We start from the raw sequence: 6339 nt of genomic DNA, 5'->3' as shown, positions 1-6339 counted from the left end.
CACTACATGTTTTGATGATAGAATAGCCGAGCGAGATTTCTCTAATTCTTGAATTTTTGGTGTCCAATTGAGTCGATTTTTCGCGTCAAGATCGGTTCCGTGGATCCACCCAGGAACCGGACCGCACCGACGGTCTGGTTCCCGGCTGGATCCATGCAACAAACGGGTGGATCCCGAATCTAATTTTTCGGAACCGGTCCTTAGCGGGCGGTTCCCGGTTCTAGGTCGGGAACCGCCCGCCCGGACTATGCACACCCCTAATCCTAAGAGAGGAAAAAAGAGCAGATTGACTTTTATCCATGCATCAATTTCTTTTCAAGCACAGTTGGATTTATGGGAAAAAAATGAGAGCTTAAACTTGCAGGAACAATTACCTTGGGTATATTTAGGTGATTTTAATGAAATTTTGTATTATTGGGAGAAGGTGCGTAAAAGAATGGTGGAAAATGATAGGTTAAGTGCTTTTAGAGACCTTTTAAATGCTTTTCATTTGATGGACATGGAGAGTAACGGATGTGTTTTCACTTGGTCAAATAATCGTGAAGGAGAGGAATATGTTGAAGAGAGTGAAGAGAGGTTGGACCAGGTAACTTGCAATATCGAATGGACACTTTTGTACCCAAAAGCAGAAGCATGTGCATTACCAGCCATTGATTTTGATCATTGCTCTCTTTTATTGTCTTTTTCAGTTGAACCGATTAAGAGAGTCAAGTCATTTAAATTTGAAGCATTTTGGCCTGAAAATGAAGAGTGTGGAAGGATAGAAAAGCAGGTATGGAATTCTCCAAATTTTGTTGATCTGAGCTTGGCTAGTAAGCTGAGAGCCTTATCAAAGGAGCTCGATAAGTGGAGTAAAAAGGCATTCCTGAATAATTTAAAGAAAATTACTGAATTAAAAGGGGAACTCCAGCATTTAGCTAATGCACAAAATCTGAATTTTGCAAGAAACAGGGTGAAACAATTAACAGAACAAATCGAGTTGTGTTGGAGATGAGGAGATGTATTGGGGATTGCATTATAGAATTAATTGGTTGAAATTGGGCGATAAAAATATTAAGTATTTTCATGCTATGACAATACAAAGGAGGAAGAGGATTAGAATTTTAGCGTTGAGAAAGCCAGTTGGACTCGGAAGCCTAGAGAACTAAAGAGGATGATGACAGAATTCTTTAAGGAGTTATACAGCACCGTGGGCACTCGAAATTTCAATCCAGTTATACAAAAATCCCTGTCCTTGTTACAAAAGAAATGAATCGGAAGCTAGATGCTGAAGTAACAATGAAGGAGGTACAAAAGACTGTGTTTGAGATGGGGGCCTTAAAAGCACTAGGTTCGGATGATCTCAATGGTCATCCGAACCTAGAAATTTTTACAAAAGGCTGTGAAGTAACAAATTTTATCAAATTTGTTGGGAGGATATTCAGTTTGGAGTGATTCAGACAGTGCGGAACTTCTTCGAGATTGGGTATCTGGACCCAGAAATTAACAAAACTCATATTATATTGATCCCAAAAGTGCCCAACCCTGAGAGTCTGGATCAATTTAGACATATCAGTTTGAGCACTTTTGTGTACAAGATCTTTTCGAAGGTCTTGGCAAATAGGTTAAAACCGTGGCTTCCTGAGATTATAACTGGTGAGCAAAGCACCGGAGGCAAATATAAGATAATATTCTTATAGTGCAGGAGGTCCTTCACCAACTAAGAAAACACAATCGAAAGAAGAAATTTCAAGCTGTGCTGAAATTGGATATGATGAAAGCACATGATGGAGTAGAACGGGATTTGTCACGCCCCGATCCTCGGACGCGCGCACATCCTTCTACTTGGTCGATTTTATAATACGATATCCCAGGACTATGTATCGCCGACCCTTTCTTTTTATTAAGCACATGCGGAAGCAGTTATAAATCCCGACAATAAAACAATGGGATAGGAAAGCAGGCCATATTTTTCATATTGAAATTCATAACCACACTTTCATTAACAGCACAACTCATAGTATATTTACAATACTATTTACAACATAAAAGTCTCACACCTATCTACACTAAGACAAGGTGCACAAAAGGGATGGGATCTCAATCCACATCTGGGTTGTACTCAAGATCCCTCTCTGGATCATCTTCTACTTCAAAATACTTTCTCCCCTTCGGGTTCTTCCTCCTCGGCTTTTCCTCGGGGTCCTGAAATGGTTATTCAATAACCAATGAGACCACGTCTCAGCGAGTCCTACCCCCTACGACTCGATTAGTAAACTAATACACCATCCGGTTGCCTAAGCACAACACGAGTCAGAGGACTTACCTTGGCCTCAGTTCCAACCTGCAATTCAAGGTTAAACACAGATATTCAAACAATTCACGACATCCGATCAAGCATTGATCAATCGACTAAGTCGATTACATGTCAGCCAGACCCTTTCTAGGTCATTCCCACTCATACCACACTTTCTCGGTGGTGTACTCATTCACCAAATCACATGTGTTTCTCGGGCGTCGTTTTCGCCAATGACATACCGATCACCGACACCGTGCATTCTTTAAGGCGCCGTTTTCACCGTGATAACCTTGATCACCGAACCACGTGTCCTTTCAAGGGCGTCGTTTTCGCCAAGGTGACATCGGCTATAGACAACATCGTGCGTTCTTTAAGGCGCCGTTTTCACCAGTGATATTCCCATAACCACCGAACCACGTTTGTCTATAAGTCATTTACGTGCGTTCTTTAAAACGCCGTTTTCGCCAGTGATACTTCCCATCACCGAACCACGTATGTCCAATAATATCGTACCTGATTGGTCTCACCATTCTCCCTACTATATAGCCCATCAACGTACTGGCGCTATATACTCATGCTTGGCCATTACCAATCAAATATTCAATAACAAACATTTAAGGATAAATCCTCAAATTTCACAATTAATTCAATTCCACACAACGTAGAGCTCAAATGAATAAACGAGCAGCACCACGACAATCAGCACGAAATTCCGGTCACCGGCCATCCCGGTTGAATTTCCGGAAAAATAATTAATTAAATAAATAAATTTCGAAAATAAATAAATAAACATTGAAAATCCAATTTAGGCCCATATTGCCTTATTGGAGCCCGAAACGGGTCGGGAAAAATCCCGAGATGCATTCAATAAATAACCAAACATTTCTACTTGCTAATAGCTAGGTCTAACCACCTAACATGCATCATTAAGTCACTAATTTAATTGTTCTAACCTAATCTAACCACCTAATTGCACTTAATTAAATCTAACCAACCTTAAGCATAATTAGCAAACTAATAAAGCATTAGTGAGTAAAACTCACTTGGAAAAGCGGGGATCGAATCACCGCAACGGCGACGCGACGGCGGCCGAAATCGGACTTTCGACGACACCGGCGGACTTGGACCGGGCCTTAAGCTTGGCCCAACAAATCTCAGCCCAACTGAGATTTGTTCTTGCACTGGAATGGGCTTCCTTTGAACTGGGCTGAACTTAATTGGGCTTGCAACTTGCTGGACTTGAACTAAGCTGAAAATGGGCTGATCTCTTGGGCTGAAAACTGCTGGCCTTGCTGGGCTTTGGAGCTAAACTTGCTGGGCCTAACTTGTGGCCCAAAAGAAATTCACTAGGCTGGAATTTGCGATTGAGACGCTGGGTTTCTACAAACTCGCGCGGGCTTGCCGGGCTTCAGCTTCGTTGGCAGATGGTCCACGAAAGTTGCTGGATTTGCTGCTGGGCTTCGAGGATTCAACTGGCCGAAGACACGCGAGCTGATGACGTATGGACGGAAGCAGCTGCTGGCGAAGACGTCCGTGGAGATGCAGCTGGCGTCGTTGCTGAGAGATGGAGCGGACAGCCGTAGATTGAAGAACTCTCGTCGATGGAGAGAGAGCAGCTTCAGTCTTCAATTCGGTGGCTTTCTGGACGTGTGATGATGGGGGCGTGAAGACCGAAGGGAAGCAAGACTGGCAGACGGTCTTCGTGGGCTTCAATTCCGTGGAGATTGCTGACCAAAGACACTCGTGGACGCGCGGACTGAAGCTTCGTGACTGAAGACGCGTGGGCTGGCGTTGCGGACGAGATGCAGTCAACGAAGGGGCTTCGGCGTGGCTTGAAGTTGACTGAGAGAAGTTGGATCGCGGACAGATGGCGCGGATGAGGGGCAGTTTCGCTGGACTGCCGGTTGCTGACTTTGGTGGAGGCTGGCGTGAGTGGCCGACCAAACTCGGTGGAGTCGTGGCTTCAAGCGGTCAACACTCGAGAGAAGTTTTGCTGGAGACTTTACTTCGGTGGAATCTTCGCTAGAGAAGCAACGAACGACAGCAGCTTCAACTTGAGGTTTCGTGGGCTTCTTCAAGCTTGCTGCTGGCCAGATCGCTCAGTCAACAAGCAAGGCCATCGAGGAAAGCTCTGACCGAAGGGAACCAACGGTAGTGGAGGCTGGCGTGGACGATGGAGCAGCTTCGGTTTCGGTGGATGCTGAGCTTCTCGGGTAGCTTGGTCTTCTTCAGTTTCTGTTGGAGGTGTCGCACGCAAGAAAGGGTGCAAAGGAGAGAAAGTAGTTCACGGCAGCAAGATGGAGAGGATGAGGAAGAGGTGGGCGCTTAGCTTGATATTTTGCGAGAATATCTCCACGAAGACTCTTGGCCAGTAAAAACACTTGGCGCCCCGTTAGGCATCCAAAATGAACGATGCTTCCATAACCTCTAGTCGATATTCTTTAGGGTGAGGGGATGATACGAATTTCACCATTTGAACTTCAATTTCTCCAATAAATTCCCAAATTGAGGTCCAATTTCGACGTAGAAAAATCCCAAGTGATTTTCTATAAATTCCCGACACATAAAGGCTCAACCCGAAAGCCCAATTTTCCATCAATTTAGCCAATCTGAATTTCTGCCAAATTTCCGCGACGTCCGAACCCAATTTCCGTAAAATTTCCCGAATCTCCGAAAATCTTCTGAGACTGAGTCGATGCTCCTAAAATAGCTTGTGACATCACTGAACTTTCAATTTCTGAAATCTGACTCAAATCGACGGTTAATTTCACTCCGACGTGCTTTTAGTGTGACCTAGACTACGGGTAGTTTTCAGAACTTTTAGGGCAATTGACTCGTGGTCGATTTTCTTCGAGCCACAATGAACCCACTCGACACATTGGCGACTCTCAATTGTCGTGAAAATCTCGAGGGCTCGACTACCAACACAGGGTACCAAAACGACATAAAATCAAATTAGTGCCGGTCGACAAGAATTTTCCAATTTAGTGGAGTCACCCACGATCGGCCACACATCTCAGTCGAACCGACCTATCTCTGATCTCAATTCGATCTTTACTGTGCAGTAATGACCTCTAAAGATGAACACGGTCGAGAAGCCGCTTCCTGGTCGAATTCTCAAGTCTATTGCCTTAATATTCTTTAATGGCATACCCAGCTAGTCTAGTTATCTCGAGAGTGATCAGCTCTGAGAACAACCCTATAGACACGTCAATGAAATGCCCGATTAATTTAATAGAAAACAATACTGAAAATTCTGGATGTCACAGGATTTTTTGGAGGCGTGTACACTGAAAATGATGTTCAATTAGATGTGGGTTAATAGGGTGATGACTTGTATCAATACTGTCTTGTTTAGTGTTAAATTCAATAGGGAGCCTATACCCTTCTTCCAACCCCTAAGAGGGCTTTGACAAAGTGATCCTATCTCCCCATATCTTTTTTATCATTATGGTAAATTCATTGCCGTATTTAATTAAATTAGCAATGGAAGAAGGCACTATCAATGGCATAAAATTAAAATAGACATTATCCAATTCTCTCACACCTGTTAATTGCAGATGATTCCATTTTCTTCCTAGATGGAAAGGTAAGAGAGTGTCAAAATTTAGCATTAATTCTAAATCAATACTGCTATGCTTCAGGGCAAGCTATTAATTTGAACAAGTCAAACATTTCATTTAGCGAAGATTGTCCACAGGATTTGAGAAGAAATATGGCGTATGAACTGAGAGTCCCTGAAATTGAAAGGACTGGGAAGTGATGTGGACATTGAGCTATATCGAGGAGGAGGTGCTAAGGATCCATTGTCTATTCCTACTAGTTCAATCACTTGAGCGCGGGGCAAGCAATTTAGGCAAGTTGTTGGCGTCATGGTTCGTGATCTTTGGCGTGGAGATGACCTTGGATCAAATCTTGAAGAATCTTAAAAATCTTGGTGCAATTTGATTATCTGGTCACCAAATATTTGACCAAGTCAATATATATCTTCTTGTTTAGGAATATTCTAGAATATGACGCATTAGATTTTTAGGGTTGGTTTTAGGGTTTGTGTGGCGGCT

Source organism: Eucalyptus grandis, chromosome 8, assembly GCF_016545825.1.
Source record: "Eucalyptus grandis isolate ANBG69807.140 chromosome 8, ASM1654582v1, whole genome shotgun sequence".
Lineage (NCBI taxonomy): Eukaryota > Viridiplantae > Streptophyta > Magnoliopsida > Myrtales > Myrtaceae > Eucalyptus > Eucalyptus grandis.
Note: the sequence above shows the minus strand (reverse complement) of the source record.